General features: G+C 40.4%; 1 pseudogene; it reads left to right on the top strand.

Moving 5' to 3' along the window:
- Positions 1-6,470: 6,470 nt before the first annotated feature.
- On the top strand, positions 6,471-8,758 carry LOC148790785 (protein GRAVITROPIC IN THE LIGHT 1 pseudogene; annotated as a pseudogene).
- The last annotated feature ends 9,430 nt before the right edge of the window (positions 8,759-18,188 follow it).

Genomic DNA, 18,188 nt, shown 5'->3' with positions numbered 1-18,188 from the left:
ATCCACCTCGGATCCCCCATTATTTTGAATATATATAATATACACACAAAATTGCCTTAAAAAAGAGTCATGGGTTCAAATTTGTATATAAGCAATTTACAATTTATATTGTTAGTTACATACAACAAAATAGTTATTAGTATCAAAAGAGTTTTTATAAATTAAAACCCACCCATACGACCCGATTGGCTACTTCGTTTATGATATCAGTTGATTAGTGGCAAATTTTTAGGATACCAAATCTTTCTCGTAACCTAGTCATTATTATTTTATTTTATTAATAATGTATAATATTTTAATAGTTTCAATTTAATTTATTAATGCTATTCAATGACGACTTGGAGAAAAAGAGAAAAAACAGAGTTTTGGCTTAATGTAGCTGAAATTGCCTCAACCGTCAAAGAAGTTTTAAACTTCACAACCCTATGGGTACCCTCAACCCAACTCACACTAACCCTTTACCCAATGCGTTAATGACCTAAATTGCTAGGTTGGTTGGGTAAAAAATTGCACCCCATTTGCAGGTACATCGGGTCCATTTGCAGTCCTTTTGAGAGTTCGGATCTTCTACCCACGAGAATTCTGCCCACATTTATCGCATTCACACATGGAGAACATCTCATCCTCTGTATAGTATTATGCAGAGGGAGATATTCCCAATTCACGGGGGGTGGTGTATTATGGGTAGGCATGGGCAGGAGATCCGGAGTCTCCTTTCGAAAGGACTCTAACCCACATAAGAATAAGTAACCACACGTAGGCATTGATGTGGTGGCAATGGAATCTTAAACGATAATGACTTTGCTTCGACCATGATCCGATGTGAAGGCATTTCCCTTGCACATAATGTTGGGAAGAACTATGTTAAATCTCAATCAGTACAGTTAAATCCCTGAATGAGGACTTATTATGAATGTTCTCATGGAGGAGATCACATCTCCGCCCCACAATGCCCCACAGCACATCCTCTCCATATATTGGGCACATCTCCCGATAATAATACCAGAACCGATGATATCATCATCAGGAGATGTTCTCAATACATAGAGAAGATGTGCTGTGGGGTGAGACGTTGTGAGTTCAAATCTGCCCCCACTAGATTGCCCCCCACAACATCCCACAACACATCACCGCCATGTATTGTGAACATCTCTCGATGATGATATCATCACTTCTGATATCATCATCAGGAGATATTTTCAATACACGGCTTGAATGTGCTGTAGGACGTTGGGGAAAATCTTGTGGGGGGCAGATTTTCTCTCATGGAGCGAATGGGAATTTGCAGAGGAAATCAGAGTAGTGTCATTTGTCTGGTTATTTTCACCCATGCATCTACGAAAATGGCAATAGTCATTTGTATCGAGCACCATTTACTCTTGATTGGTTCTGTAGCCCATACATCATAATTTTTTAGAGTATTTTAGTTAGAAAAATTAGAAGGAATGTTATTTCCTTACCATTTATCTTCACTATTTTAGAAAGCGTTATTTATTTTCTGTGGTAAACATTGTAACAGAACAGTTTATTTATTTTACGTGAAACCAAATGAGAGCCCGGATCATTTACCAACAAAATATGTTGTAACACTCTACCAACATCATCTGACACCGTACATCTCATACATGATAGGTCTCACTTTTATGGTGGGTCTCAATTTTATAGGGAGATATGCGGTGTCAGATCAAATTGGTGGAGTGTTGAAACGTGTTTTGTTGGTAAGAGATCCTAATTCATCAAATGAAACCTTCTGTACATTCAAACAAAAATGTTGAAGCAGAAAGTTGAGGGAAAGTTCTTGAGGAATTTTTTGTTCCTCCCTTATTTGTATACCAAACAAAACACAACCATGATTTTTTGCCCTTAAAGTAAATTAAACTTTAACATGAGAATAACTGCCAAAGTGCCAAAGGATGGTCGGCTTCATTGGATCATTCACACTGCTATGCTATCCATTGTGAGACTTTGAAGTGAAAACTATTTCTTTCAATAATTGAATGCAAACAAACACAGTGAGGGAAAACCAAAATGCAAAGCACATGTAAGAGTAAAATCATCAATTGAGTTCACTCTCCTAGAGCAAGAACCATCAATTTGACATTTAAATTATCCCAAACATGCATTTTTTCAGTCCGGATTTTCTGCCCATGAGAACCCTGCCCACGTCTACCCACAACACTCTACCCCCTATGAATCGGGAACATCTCCCCCTGCATAATATTATGCAGAGAATGAGATGTTCTCCATGTGTGATTGTGATAAATGTGGGCAGGAGATCCAGACTCGCATTTTTTAGGTAGCTTGTATTAACTATAAATAGTTTTGAATAACATTTGTATGCCAAATTGTACTAATCAACCTAAAATGTTTCAAAAAGAAGCAACAACAGTACCAAACATGGGTGCAACTTGGTAAAACCAAAGAAGTGGGTAAAAAGAAAAAAAAAAGAAGAATTAAGAGAAAATACAAATAATAGGGGTGGAACTTGGGTGGGTTGGGCCTGGGTTGACCCTCAACCAAGGCCTAACTTGAGCTCAACCCAGAACATCTTGTGTTGGGTTTGCGCTTGGACCAGGCCTGGGCAGATTGTTAGATTTGAAGGTATTTTTGAATATTATTAATCTTTTATTGGGCCTTATAGACCGATTTTTGGGCAGAATAGATTGATGATTTGTAAAAATGTCATGCATATATACATATTTATACATGCACACATAGATATACAAGTAAAAAATATTTTTACATAAATAAAACACATAACATGTGTGTGTATTTGTATAAGTTTGTGCATGAGTGTGAGTTTATATTAATCATATACATATTGAAAATAATTCAATATAGTTTAGGGTAAAATACAAAAACCTTGCCTGAAGTTTCTGACAATCATAAAAACCTCCTTATAGTTTAACTTTAGCAAAAACCTTCCTTCTATTTTAAAAAAAAATCGACAAAAACCTCTCTTCCGTCAATGACCAAGACAGAAAACATTAAACCATGATATTTTTCTTTTCAAAATACATATTTTACCTCTGTATGAGTTATTGTGTACCTATTTCTACTAAAATACCCTTTTCCCTCTATATGTGAAACTTTCCTCCAATTGTTTGAAAATGACAAGGCCGATCGTCTTCCTAAAACAATGGTTTTCTGTTTTTTTAGGCAAAAGAAGGCCGATCGGAGGAACGCCGAAAAGGAAATCAAAGATCAGCAACATCTACATTCAATTCCCTTTTACAGGAAGTCGACGGATAACCCACCTAAATTCTCGTTACGATCTGAGCACAAGATAAGGTTAGCTAATCATTTTGCAAATTTCTTAAGTTATAGAATAGCATATATATACTATCGACTCTTACTGTTATTAACTGAAAATTAATAAAGTTATTTTTGTATTTTATGCATCTTCTTTTCGCTTAATTTTCTTTTCACAGAGACGAAGAGATCAAAGTCAAAAGGAAACTCGAAATGGCCACTAGGGTCTCCAATTTCTCCCATTTGATTCAACGAGTAATGGCTTCTTGCTTGTTGTATCCACTCTCATGAAGGCATGACACAAGAGAACTTGGAAGATGGATCTAAATCTGAAGATGCTGAGGTTTTACAGTTTGGCGAAGAGTACAGGGATGAAAAGGAGGGATACAAGGTTTGGGTAGTGATGAGGGCAGATTTGGCCCTCTACTTACATCATGCCACATTGTTACGGTTCAGCACAGGCTTAGCTTTGCCTACGCTTGGCAGGCTTACGTTAGGGACATGCCCGTCATTTTCGCCTGTAAGATTTTTGGGAGAACTGATGTCATCTTCAGGCAGACCACCAAAAGCTTAACGTACTCTTTGAGGAGGGGTGGTCGACCTCCTTGGGTGCCTAACCTTGGCACTCCTAGACCTTCATCCCCTTGCGGGGCGGCCCTGGTTAACGGCTAGCATGGCTACCAGGGTTCCTCATGTTAGACAGTTTTGTATGCCCTTAGCTTCAATCAGAATGATGTACATTATGAGTTTATTGTAAATGAATAAAGATACATATTTGATTCATGTTCCCTTGGTATGTTTCTGTGTAATACCCTTAAACTGGACACTTAATGAGACTCGTGTTAGTTTAGAATGTTCACAGCCAGTGGGTCGGTCTGGGGAGACCTATCCTGACAAGGCTGACACTGTGGTGCCACCAAGTCAGTTGGGGTGGCCTGTCTCAGCTGCCAGGGTGAGACCCTAGGCACATACAGTGTAGGATTAATTGAATCTTTGAACTAGACCAGATTTCCAGTATTGCCCTAGACCTTGGAGATTGATGGGCAAAACTGGAAAGTTACACCCGACCCCTAGACTCGATTATGATACTGCACTAGGTGTTGGATTGAGCTATCTTTGATGTACCAATCAGGGAGATCCATAGCGGGGGTCAAAACCTGGGTATGTTGGGACAGTCCGAGAATTCATCTGAGTGGGTGATCATAGTGACAGGATCAGCCCCTTTGTCGGACAAAGGTAATGATCGGGGATGCACTCTCACTGATGGAAACCAAGACTGCTGGCAGCCGATTTCAACCGTTGAGATTTGTTTTGCAAAATATATTTTATATAAGATATAAAAGTATATATACATGTGGTTTCTAAAATGTTTGCAAGAAGGTTTTAATTCCCGGGATCCACATAAGTGGAGAGTGCAACACTGTTCCTTGCAGCCGAGGGAGAGGTCCTTTCTTGTCGGGCAGTGTATGATCATTATGGGCTAAGAGGTTAAGTGTAAGACCATTGAGGATAACACCTGATGGGCTAATCTTGCATCTGCCCACAGTCCCTGGGTGTTACAAGGTGGCTTGGCCCAGGGACCACTTAGTGTAAGTGTTGGGCCCATAGAGTCCATTTGGTGGGTTTTCAGGGGGTACACTGTCTTCAGCAGTGCATTCGGCTAGGCCTTGTAACAAAGGCTGGGCTGAACCCATGTGGCTGATGTGTAGATCAATGCTTGGGTCCCACGCCATACAAGGAAGCCCAACCGGGCAGCAATTTGGAAGGTTTTTGAGTACATAACATTAAATGGGCCTTAAGCCCATTTCAAACTGGGCTGACTTGATCAGTCATCTAAAGGGGGCGAATTCTGAAGTGGGTCAGCTAAAAGGATTGGGCTTAGACCCTATCCACTCAGAGAGTCCAAGATCTAAATAAGATTTAGATCTGGAAACCTCCTAATTAGATTAGGAGACAGCTGATCTGATCTGCAGATAAGATAAGGATTATCCCTTATCACTAAGGGACTTCTAACCCAAATATGATTTGGATTAGCAACTCCTAATCTGATTAGGAGCTGATCCCTTTAAGATTATAAAAGGAGAAAGGGGGCGGCAGCCTTGAAACACACAACAACATCAATTGCATTCTTCTCTTTAAAGAAAGAGAGATTGAGAGATTTCCTGCATACTGCGAATTCTCTTCTGCCACCACTTTCCTGCCATTGCCATTCCTTCAGTTCGATCTCCAGTTCTTGGGAGCAATCAAGATTGGATCTTGATTTCAATCTTTTGGGAAAAGATTGGTTGGAGCTATACTCACAAGCCGTCCAGTTGATTCTTGTGAAGGGTCAAGTTCTTTTGAAGAACGTTGCTGGTTCTGCTCCATCCTACACTGCGCCATCTTCAGTGGGAGCAGTCTTTGGATCCTTCCTTGGGCGTGAACACCTCCATTGGGAGATAGTATTTCTCCGTATCAGGTATAATCCTCTCCCACTCCTTTTGGTTCAGATCTGGTTCAGTTTATGGTTCAAGATTGATCATTGAAAATATGATTTTCTAAATAGGGAATACGATTCCCAGTTGAAGGGAGAGAAAAATTTTTGAAATTCGCCCCTTATTCCGCAATCTTTGGGCGTCCATAGGATGGATCTCTCATCCCTTCACCTCATGGGCGCATACTTGCTCATGGGGACAGTGTTGGACCGGCACTGCGCTACCGATACTCAAGGGAGGCTTGGCATGCGGGCCTGGCTCAATCATGTCCCTTTACCTCGCCAGCCCCTTGCCCAAGCTGATTGAGCTATCCCGTTGCCCCTAGCGCACGGGTGTGCTCCGGCCCAAGCGGTTGCCTATCATCATGGCACACAGGTGCCGTCATCATCGGCATACAGGAGATCCTTCACATCGGTGCCAAGTCACCTCATCGGCGCATGGTCGCCTTCCATTATGGTTGTCCCCCTTTAGCACGTAAGCGGCGCCTCCCATGGACCGGTCTAAGCCAGGAGAGTGCCCTGGCCATTGGACTTGAGGTCATGATCCAGTGCTACTGACGTTGGTGGAACCATCCCATCGGGCAACTCCTAGTCTCTAAGCGCATAAAGGCTTGTCCAGGCCTGCCTTGGCCAGGACGCCGCACGGGTTTCTTCCGCTATAGAACTACCCCCGTGACAACATGGCATATCAGAACAGCTGGATTACATCCCAACATCACCTAAGCGACAACTCGCCTTAGCCAAAATGGGGTCCCAACTGGCAACCTACCTCTGCCGTCGACCTGGCGACCTGCCTTTGCTGCTGACCTGGCGACCTACTTCTACTGCCGACGTGGCGACTTGCCTCTACTACTGACCTGGCGACCTATTTCTGCCACCGACCCCTAGCGACCTGCCTCTGCCGCCGACCTGGCGACCTGGCTACCTGCCTCTGTTGCCGACTTGGCAACCTGGTGATCTGCTTATGTCGCCGACCTGGCGACCTACCTTTCTAGAAGCTTGCCAGTTGTCCCTAAACCTTTTGGGATCATGACGCGTAACTGTAGGCCTTATCCTCATCCCGCCTGAATCGGAAGGAAATGGTAAGGCTTATTAATTGGCACACTATCCTCTTTCTAAAGTAGAACAGACCCCTACGTCGTGGGCCAAGGATTCTGGGAGCATTTCACGAGATCCATGGCAGCCCAACTATATAAGGGCATTAGCCCCTAAGACCTAGGTAGATGTGCAATTTAGTTGTCGCAGCTCTCCAACTCTCTTATATTTAGTTATCTTAAAATCTCTGATTCGCTAACTTAAGCATTGGAGTGCCCACCCCGGGTAAAGCAACTTGGGCACTCTGACACTGTTTCCTTGCAGGTCACATCAGAGCCACCTCTCCAGTTCGTCACCTAGACATTAGAGCCACCTCTTCAGCTCATCACCACTCAGTTAGGCGTTAGAGCCACCTCTCCAGCTCGTCACCACTCAGTTAGGCATCAGAGCCACCTATCTAGCTCATCACCATCACTTAGCTAGACATCAGAGCCACCTCTCTAACTCGTCACCACTCAGCTAGGCATCAGAGCCACCTCTCTAGCTCGTCACCATTCAACTAGACATCAGAGCCACTTCTCTAGCTCGTCACCACTCAATTAAGCGTCAGAGCCACCTCTCCAGCTCGTCACCACTCAATTAGGCATCAGAGCCACCTCTCCAGCTCGTCACCATTCAACTAGGCATCGGAGCCACCTCTCTAGCTTGTCACCATTCAACTAGGCATCAGAACCACCTCTCCAGCTCGTCACCATTCAGCTAGGCATCAAAGCCACCTCTCCATCTCGTCACCATTCAGTTAGGCATCAGAGCCACCTCTCCAGCTCATCACCATTCAGCTAGGCATCAGAGCCACCTCTCCAGCTTGTCACCATTCAGCTACACGTCCAAGCCACCTTCCAGGTAGGAACCATTCAGCTAGGCGTCCAAGCCACATTCCAGGTAGGGATTATTTAGCCAGGCATCCGAGTTACCTGCCAACCGGGAACTGCCAAAATGCGCATCATCAGGTATAGAAGAATAAGCTGGTAAGCATGGAGAAGGTGAGAAAAATGGGGGTGTTAATGGAGGAGGTATTTGAAGCGGTGTCGACGATGAAGAGGACATATGTTGGCTTGTAAGAGGCACATTGTCCTTGGGATTCAGAGAAGATGAGTGTTGTCGACGTTGTGGTGGTGATGGAGTTAAGGCGATTGGTCTGTTTGAAAGACAAGTTCCGGAGGGACGCGGTGGCGCCGTACAAGGCGGCAATAGAGGATCTTAAGAAAGAGGTGAAAGCGAAAGAGGTGGGGTTAATCTCGACTCTCGACGACTGACACACATCTGTCGTTAACCCATTATCCAGTTGTGGCAACGCCTGCACCAGAATGTTCGAAGAAATGACGAACCAAGTCAAAGAAACCTGCAAGTCTTTCGCAGCTCTACTTCTCTGGCTCATGCAATTTGCTCACTAGGACATCACCGCTGCCGTGCGATCCATTGAAGTTGCCACCAACCCCAATGCCATTGAAGACCATACCAGTGCTATTGTTGGAGCTCATTATGCCAAGTACGCACTGAAGTCTTATGTGTGCAGGGAAATCTTCCATGGATTCGACAACGAGACATTCTACATTGACAACAACCTCTCCTCGCTTCTCAACCCCGACCAATTCTGACAAGACTGCTACTCCTAGTTTCGAGATATGAAAGCCATGGATTGGCTGAGCTCCTAGGCATCTTCCCTACTTGCTAGTTCGATAAGTTCTACTCTAAGAAGTGCCTCTCTATTGTTCACCCCAAGATGGAGGAATCTCTCTTCAGAGACTTGGAGCAAAGACGCCTAATTATGGTTGAAAACCACTTGAGAACCGAGTTCTATGGAGAGTTTTTGAGCCTAGCGAAGGCGGTTTGGCTACACACTTGCGAGCTTTCGCACTCAACCCAGCACCTTGTCATTTTCAGGCAATTGGAGGAACAAAGTTTCACCGTCAGTATAAAGGGAAAAGGGTATTTTAGTAAAAATAGGTAAATAGTAACTAATACAGGGGTAAAATAGGTATTTAAAAAATATCATCAGTTTAACGTTTTCCATCTTGGTCATTGATGGAAGGGAAGTTTTTGTCGATTTTTTTTTTAAAGAAGGGAGGTTTTTGCTAAAGTTAAACTATAGGGTAGGTTGTTATGATTGCCATAAACTCTAGGGGAGGTTTTACCCTATAGTTTAAAGTGTATATGATAGTATAAATATATATATATATATATATATATATATATAGATAGATAGATAGATAGATAGATAGATAGATAGATAGATAGATAGATAGACATATCTAAATTTGCAAAAGAAAAATCTACATTTTATGAAAATTTTTGTACGTAAATGAACCAAATATAGAATACCATGTCATGATGACATCTTAACATAATTTGTGGGAGAATGACGGTTCAGCCCATGAACAAAATTTGTAGGCTCAAAGTACATTTGGGGTAGGTTTCGACTAGGAATTGATGTCAATTTACAAGCGAGTATGGATTGAAAGAGTATGAGCTTTTGCCATTTTAAATGTTTATAGATGTGCAGTGTCATTCAGAAATCTGCATTAAACCTGTCCGTACTTTTCGGCATAATGGGATGACTATGATGTGGCAACACCCATATGTAATGAGAAGAAGAAGAATGATGATGAGATGAAAACTCAAGGCCGTGACGTGATGAGAACGAGATCCAATTGTGATACGAGTGATGAGTGAGCGTTGAGCCAAAATTCATCCCATGAATTTTGGTCCTTGAGCAACGGGACAAGAAAGTTCCCAGAAGTGCTCACCTATCTCCTCTCCCTGTTGTTTTTACATGGACGAGTATGAAGAAGCCTCGGTGTCTTTCTCATGCGTGTCACTATAAACACCATGCATGCACTAGTAGAAAGAAACCATCCTCGTCACTGAGATGGTGGCATGAAGTGTGAGATAGTTAGGTTCAATAGCAATGCTCATTTAGAAGATTTTGTTGATCGATTGAGCAGTGTAGAGAAATTCTTCAAGTACAAGTTGATTTCTGAAGAGAAGAAGGTTTTCTTGGTAGCTCTTAAGCTACAAGGCTAAGCTCTTGCTTGGTGGGACAGTCTTTGTCAGACTTGTCGTCAACAAAACCAACACAAGATCCGAACATGGGAAGAAATGAAAGCAAAGATTAAAAGAGAGTTCCTCCCGCCAAACTATTACCTAAGTTATACACTTGTAATCCTTTTGATTAAGAAACAAGGTCATGGGAAAATCTTGATAAATGACATCTTTTTTGCCATCATGTTTATGATTCCAATTTAATTTATTAGTCAGTTATTTTTCAGATATCATATCTTTTCCATATCAAAGCCTCTAATTGATCATATGCAAGGAAGACTATTTGTTGTTTCACATGCAATGATGAATCTTAGTTTGAGGCAATAGAACATGTCGAGTTCATCAACAACGAACTTGACGGTGAGGCCTTAGTTGTTTGCATCATGGTTTTCAAAACTGGACCGAATCGGACTGGAAAAATCAGGAATCAGTTAGGTGATCAGTTCCGTTTTTTTCCCAAAACTTGATTTTTGTCAAAAAACGTTGATTTGGTCAGCGAACTGCTGACCCGGGCAGTCAAACCGTTTGAACCGTTCAATGGTTTTGACCATTTTTTATTTTTTAATTTTTTAATTTTTTTTGTAAGAAAGGGCCAACCGTTTGGTTCAAACGGTTGGACTGTTCGACCTGGGAACTGGACCCCTGACCGGTCATTGTCCGGGTCGGCTTTAAAAACCTTGATTTGCATGAATTTATTAACACCCCATAAGGAGGAAGACTAGCACTACAATAACATTTTTTAATCCAATACTCATTAGAGGTAAGGTCAGCACTATAGTCATCGATGGTGGGATTTGTAAGAATGTGGTTTTAGAAGAAGCAGTTTAGAAGTTACGATTGCCTACCTCAATGCATCCCTACTCATATTCTCTCTATTGGCTAAAGAAGGGCATTAAAATGATGGTGTCCAAGTGATGCTTGATACAATTCACCAAAGGTAAGTCTTATTACTAACCAAGTATGGAGTCTGATGTAATATAGATGAATGTTTGTCATTTGTTGGAAATGGCATGACCAAGGTTTAAAGTATCGACACGTATCGGCCCGTATCGGCCAATACGTATCATTTTGGGACCCCTTTGATGCACCCTTACAATGGGTGTATCGGTGGTCTGACCGATTCAGGGGGTGGAGGAGCCCTAAACTAGCCCCCTAAACCAGTTTCAGAAAAAAAAAAGTAAAAAATAAAGTATCAATTCGCCCGATATACCCCTACTGGTGTATCGATATTTTGAACATTAGGCATGACAATATGACCATAATATCATGCATGATAGACAGGCCAATATGTATAGCTGCACCATTGAACCTCGTCACAAGTTCCACTGTAGAGTAGGAATACTCCCAATGTAAGTCCTATCCATCATCGCAGATTATGTGTACATGTTTCCTACTAAACTACCAAAAAGACTTCCTCCCCTATGCAATATCCAACATTAAAATGATTTCATCCCCAGTGAACCACTCTCAAACTCTCCCCACTACTAACTGAGTCCCAAGGAACATAATGAACTACAACACCAAGTCAACAAACTCCTCAAGAAGGGCCACATTCAACTTAGTCTCAGTCCCCCATGTTGTACATACCTTGTTTGTTCCCAAGAAACATGGCTCTTGGTGAATGTGTGTAGATAATCACATCATCAATAAGATCACAATCAAATACCATTTCCCAATCCCTAGTATGGAAGAAGTGTTAAACTAATTGAGCCAAGAAATGATCTTTTCCAAGGTTGATACCATTAGATTCTAGGGGTGCTCACGGTTTGGGTAACCGAACTGTGGGCCTTTTTTGTGAATCAAACCAGTAGTACTGGTTTTTGAAAAACCGGTAACTGAAACCGAATTGAAACCAGTTAGTTAACTAGTCGATCAGTTTGGTTAACCGTCGATTCGGTTTATCGGTTTTTTGGTTTTTTAGATTTCATAATATTTGTTATAAAAATATATATAAAGTATTATATTTTATATAATAAGTAATATATTTATATATAATACACATTTATTGATTTATAATATATAATATACATAATTATATAGAAAATATATAGAAAAACATGTTTATCGGTCGGTTCGATTAACCACCAGTTTTGGTTAACCGAAACCAAACCGGTACCTTCAATTTTTTTTTTAAAAACACCAAACCAAAACCGAACCAAAAAATTGGTTAACCGGTCGGTTCGATTTTTTTGCTCACCCCTATAGATTCGTATCAGACCTGGAGATGAGTGGAATTCTGCCTTGAAGCCCAATGAAGGTTTGTATGAATGGTTAGTTATACCTTTCAGCCTTTTCCGATGCACACTCCACCTTTATGCAAATGATGACTTAGATGTTATAACCTTTCCTAGAGTGCTGATGAACACTTACACAACATTTGTGTGAAGTCTTTGATGTATTGAGCAAAGAGAAGTTTTAAACCAATCCAAGGAAGTATGTTTTATGCAACCAAAGCTGATCTTCCTTGGCTTTACGTTATCTGGTGAAGGTATTGAAGCTGATGAGACAAAAGTTGTTGGAATCCAAGAATAGCTGACACCCAAGTCCTTGCACGAGGTCAAGATCCTTGAGTGTTAGGATTTGACTATTTTAAAAAGATGTATATTGATGATTCAAATTTGTGTTCCATATTTTCAATCTACTTGTAGAGGTGAACTTACTGCTTTCATTTGTACAATGGATAATCAACTTTGTGTTCTAATTGTTCTTCGGGATTAGAAATTTTATAGGAAATCCATAATTAAAGCCATTTTGAGAGGACAAGATACACACCCTCATAGTAGAATAATAGTACTACTAGCCACATGAGCTAATATCCCCTTCCAATGGTGGACCTTCAAATGTCGGTCTCTATTATCCCCTTCCTATTCCATCTCACCCATGAGCTAATATCAGCAAGGACTTCAAACTAGAACTACCTCAAACCTAAACCTTTAGAGGGCTTGACAGTACATTGGTGGTTGCAGACCATTTCTCCAAAACAACAAATTCCATTCCTTGTAGGAAGAACAATCATGCATTGCACATTACTCAACTAGTGCAACAAAAATTGGTAGAAACCCTATAGGGTTCCCGAATTTATTGTCTAGAGACCAAAATTTTGGTGGACATTTTTGGCAATATTTGTGGGCATGGTTGAACACCAAGCTCAAATTTAGTAGATCCTATCACCTATATATCCATCACCAGACGGAGGTCATAAATAGAGAAGTTAATAGTCTATTGAGAACAAAATTGTGGAAATCGCCTCAATCTTATGATTACACTATATCCTCACTAAGCTCTACTACAACAAAAGTCCCTATCGTAGTACTCAGTTCAGTCCAAGGTAGAACTTATACGGGTTCAACCCTTTAGGTCATCTTGAACTCACAACTTTGCCTACTTTAGCGTAACTCCTCGTTAATTTTGATGACATTCTTTAATGCCACAAAGTGATCTCCTCCTAAGTGAAGGTGTAATTTGAAGCCTCCGTTGAATATTAAGAAACCACAAGTGGATAGAAGGCAAAGGAAGATGATTTTTTAGGGTGGAGACTTAGGCCCTGTTTGGTAAATCTTTTTGAAAGATCTTTTAGTCTTTTAGAAGCCCGGTACACAAAAAATGATCTTTTTTTTTTCTTTTGTTTGACTAATGAAAGCTCGTTAGACAGAAAAACAATTCCCAAAAAAGACTCTAAAAGACCAAAGTGGTCTGGATCTGAGAAGCCCAGAGCCAAGCTTATGGTCTATGCAAGCTTCTCAGCTTCCTGATGTTTTTGACAAAAATTCAAGAGAAACTCTTTGCCTCTTCTCATTCTTATTCTTCTTCTTCTTCCTCTTCTCATTGTTATTTATCGTGTTCAGGTGGTTGGATTCAAACTCTACATAGCGTTGAGTTACGACGGAAAGAGTTGTGGATGACGTAGAAGGAGAGAAGATTAAGCTGGTAAAAACAGAGAGAGAGAGAGAGAGAGAGAGAGAATCAAACGATGAGAGAGCTCGGATGGAGTCATCATTGCTACACTGTTAGAATTGTGTTCGTCGCCACTATGAAGAAGACGAAAAGGGCATTTCAGGTCATTAGTCTTATACTCTTGTATACTCCATGAAAGAGAGAAAGGAGAGTGGAGATCAAGAATAGAGAGGGAGAGATAAAAAATAAAAGAGAAAAACTAGAGAGGAAAGATCAGAGGCACATCATTCCACTGCTGTGCATTGAGAGGGAGGGGAAGATGAACAGTAAATTAGTTGAAATGAAAAAACTTAGGTTATATTTATATGTAGGATTAAGGGCATTGGTAATTTTTTGAAAGTTTAGGTGGTATTTTGTAATTTTAGGAATGTTGGGTCAAACTGAGTTTCTAATCCAATAGTGGGGTTTAAGCTTGTCCAAAGGTTGGGTTGGGTCGGGCTTTGCCTCTTTATCAATAGAAAATGTTAAAGCCCGAGCCCGAGCCTGGCTCAACCATTGAACCTAGATCTTGAGCTCGAGCCCAACCCTTATATAAAGCCTGAAGCTCAATCTACACATAAAATGTCATATTTTCGGTGTAATTTTATAAACTAATATTATATTAATTTAGTAATAATTTAATAAAATAATAAACTAATTTGTATTTCCTAAATAGTATATTAATATTTGATAATAACTTAATGAAAAATATATATTACATATATTTATTATATAGAACATAAGTATTTTTTATTACATGTAATTGTGTTGGGCCGGGCTTATTTGAGAAAGCCCTAGCCTAGCCCGAAAAATAGTCGGGCTTAGTATTTAAAGCCCAAGCCTAAGCCTATGGGCCTAAAATTATGTCCATGCCCAAAAAATAACGAGTTGGGCCGAATTGGCCCATCGGGCTACCCAATCCAGAATTTTGGTGCGATAGAGGGGAAAATGAGGGAATCTTTGGTTGAAATTTGTCAGGGTGGGTTTTTTAAGCATTCTAGACCGATTTGTGGTTTACGGGTTGGGCCGAACTGGCCCGTCGGGCTACCCAACCCAGAATTTTGGTGCAATAGAAGGGAAAATGAAGGAATCTTTGGTTACAATTTGTCAGAGTGGGTTTTTAAGCATTCTAGACCAATTTGTGGGGTCAGATTGAACCAATTGGGCTTGGATTAGATAGATTTAGAGGAGTAGCGATTAGGTTCATCTTAAGCTTTAAAATGAAATCTTGGTGAGATGGAAAGGAAAATGAGGGATTCTTTAGTTGAAATTGTGTTGTGTGTTGTGGGACCCATAGGTAATATTTGCATGTTTGAATGTGTTATTGGGTCCTGCGCATAACATTTAACATGTATATAAGAGGCACTAACAAGTATGCTTGCCAAACAATCTTTCGGCCTTTCTAGCATTTGAAAAGATCTTTAAAAAAATTGCAACCAAATGGTCTTTAGTCTTAGAAGATCTACTTGTGAAAGCTCATCAGTCTTTTGAGGTTTTGAGCTTTTGGAAGATCTTGCTAAAAAGACTTGCCAAACACCTCCTTAGTCTAGGTTGTGCTGACCCTAGAGTGCTTCCCCTTCACTTCAAGACCTTAGACTTGTTTAATGAAAAGGCCTATATTCTTATCATGGGGAGAATGACACTCTTGAAGTCTCTAGATCAAAGTTGAACTCTTTCAACCTAGGGAAGATAATCCCAAGGTTCACATGACTATAATGAGATGAGACCTAGATGCGATGAGGAGAGGAACAATGATGATGTGATGACAATGAGACCTAATTGCGATGTGAGTGATGAGCATTGAGTCATAACTCATCCCATGAAGGTGCAAAATAACACTAATGTGCAATTGCAAGAACAATGCTTAGGTTATGTTAGACGCAACCTTCTAATAGTATTCACTTGCAACACAAAGACTTATGCAATAGCCATATCATAACTCATCATAACTAGCAAGCTCTAGCTTATGAGCCTTCACACTAGCACCAATTGTTAGAGTTCTGAAGTTGATTCCTAGTACTAGTTGTAGTTTTGAATTTTGCTTTCGGGCATTATCTTCTTCTTCCCTTCTCTTGTTGGACTTGTTCTAGAGCCACAAAAACCCTAATCCCTCTACATGCATAAAGGCTAACATCATTGGATTTGACGATCTACAAAGCCAAGACATTAGTGCATTTTACTACTTTAGTCTAACTATTGCAGCATTTCTTATTGTCACTAGTTACTCTCTGTGAACCTTACTCCATTAGGAAATACTAGCTGCATTATTTGGAATTAGAGGTTTAAGGACATCTAGACATGGAGGGCATGCTAGCAAAGAGGGTTTTGTTGGACACATTTAGAAAAACAACCCCTCAGCTAAGAACCTTGAGGACCGTATCACTAATACCCCAAAACATTTAGATTAGATCGTTATTTAGGTCGGAGATTTTATTGACTTGGTCCTTGAACTATGAAATAGGAGATCTTTCAGAAGATCTCACTCGTCTCCTCTCCCCCCCCCATTCTTGCTTACCCTATTGACGTGGAGGAGTATGAAGAAGCCTTAGTGCCTTCCTCAAAGGGATCCTATAGAATGAGAAGCTCATCATCAGCATTTCTAAAAAGCAATAGAAAGGCACCATCCTCATCACTTGGAAGATGGAATCAAGTGTAAGATTGTTGAGTTTGCTAGTGATGTTCATCTAGATGATTTTGTAGATTGACTGAGTAGTGTAGACAAGTTCTTTGCCTACAAGTTGGTTCATAAGACAAGTTCTTAATCATTATATTTTGTATGGCAACCAAACGCTCGCAAACGCAAATTGGGGTACATAAATACCCATTCGGCCTTTGTATCGCAAACAAGTTCATCTTAAAGAGAAGAAGATTCCCTTGATAACTCTCAAGGTACGAGGATGAGCTCTTGCTTGGTGGGACATTCTTTCTTAGACTCACTACTAACAAAGAGAACACAAGATTTGGACATGGAAAGCCATGAAAGCAAATATGAAGAGAGACTTCCTCCCACCAAACTACCACTAGAGTATCTTCATATAGTTATAGTCCCTTTGACAAGGCAATAATGCCATAAATGCATTGACAATCTAGTTCTAGTTATTGTCAATGCGAATGAGGCTCTTGGAACTAGAGGTGATCACAATCACCAGGTACATCAAAAGTCCAAAGTTTGTCTTATGACAACATTTGTTAATTGCATTACACATCTACTCCATCTTTCACTTTCAACAAATTATTTAAAGATTGGAAAAGTTATGGGCACACAATGATCTGTTAAGACCATCACAACATCATCATGGAATGCACAACCAATGATGAACTTCTCACCTCCAAGTGCAACATCCTCTTCAAAGCCACTAGTGTGATCAGACATCTAGTAGACCATTCACCGTCTTTAATGCAATAAGATGGGGCATAATACCAATAACTACAAACTCAAATGCACAATGTTTGACAAAGTAAAACCCCTTCATAATAAATTACAGTTTAAGGCAAAAGAACATGTCAAGTTCATTGAGAATTTTAAAGGTGAGGCTTTGATTGCTTGCAGAAGTTTACTAATACCCCAAAAGGAGGAAGATTGGATATATAACAATATTTTTCGATCAAATTTTCTTATTGGGGGTAAGGTCTACACTATAGTCATTAATGGTGGTAGTTGTAAGAATGTATTTTCAAAAGAAGCAGTTTAGAAGTTGTGATTGCCTACCTCAGCACATCCCTACCCATATTCTCTCCATTGGCTAAAGAAGGGCACTAAAGTGATAGTGTCCAAACAATGCTTGATACAATTCAGTAAGGAGGGTGTCCAATGGCACAATCAACAAATGACCACTTGAATCTCACTAGCATTGTTATCTTGCAAGGAATTCAAAAGTGAAGTGCAACGAGAGGTGTCATGCTAGCCCTCATCACAAGCCCCACAAAAGAATAGGTACTAGTCCTAGTGCAAGTCCGGTCCCTCATCACAGAGTACACATAATTCTTTCCTTTTGAGTTACCAAAATGACTTACTCCCTTACATAATATCCAATATCAAATTGATCACATCTCAACCCAATACACCTCTCCCAATTTGGCCCCACTACCAATTAATTCCTAAGAAGCACGATGAACTACATTCCCATGTCAACAAATTCCTCAAGGACTACATTCAACTCAACTTTAGTCCCTTATTTTGTACCAGCCTTGTTCATTCTCAAGGAAGATGGTTCTTGGAAAATGTGTGTAGATAGTCACACCATTAACAAGATCACATTCAAATACTGTTTCCTAATTCCTCACTTAAAAGAAATGTTAGATCAACTGAACCAAGCAACAATATTTTCCAAGGTTGATCAAAATAATGGCTACCATGCATCAAACCAAGAGAGTAGTAGATGCCCACCTTTAA

The sequence above is a fragment of the Nelumbo nucifera genome, chromosome 6, assembly GCF_055504915.1.
Source record: "Nelumbo nucifera cultivar China Antique chromosome 6, China Antique-T2T, whole genome shotgun sequence".
Taxonomy (NCBI): domain Eukaryota; kingdom Viridiplantae; phylum Streptophyta; class Magnoliopsida; order Proteales; family Nelumbonaceae; genus Nelumbo; species Nelumbo nucifera.
Note: the sequence above shows the minus strand (reverse complement) of the source record. Positions and strands in the feature narration are given on the sequence as shown.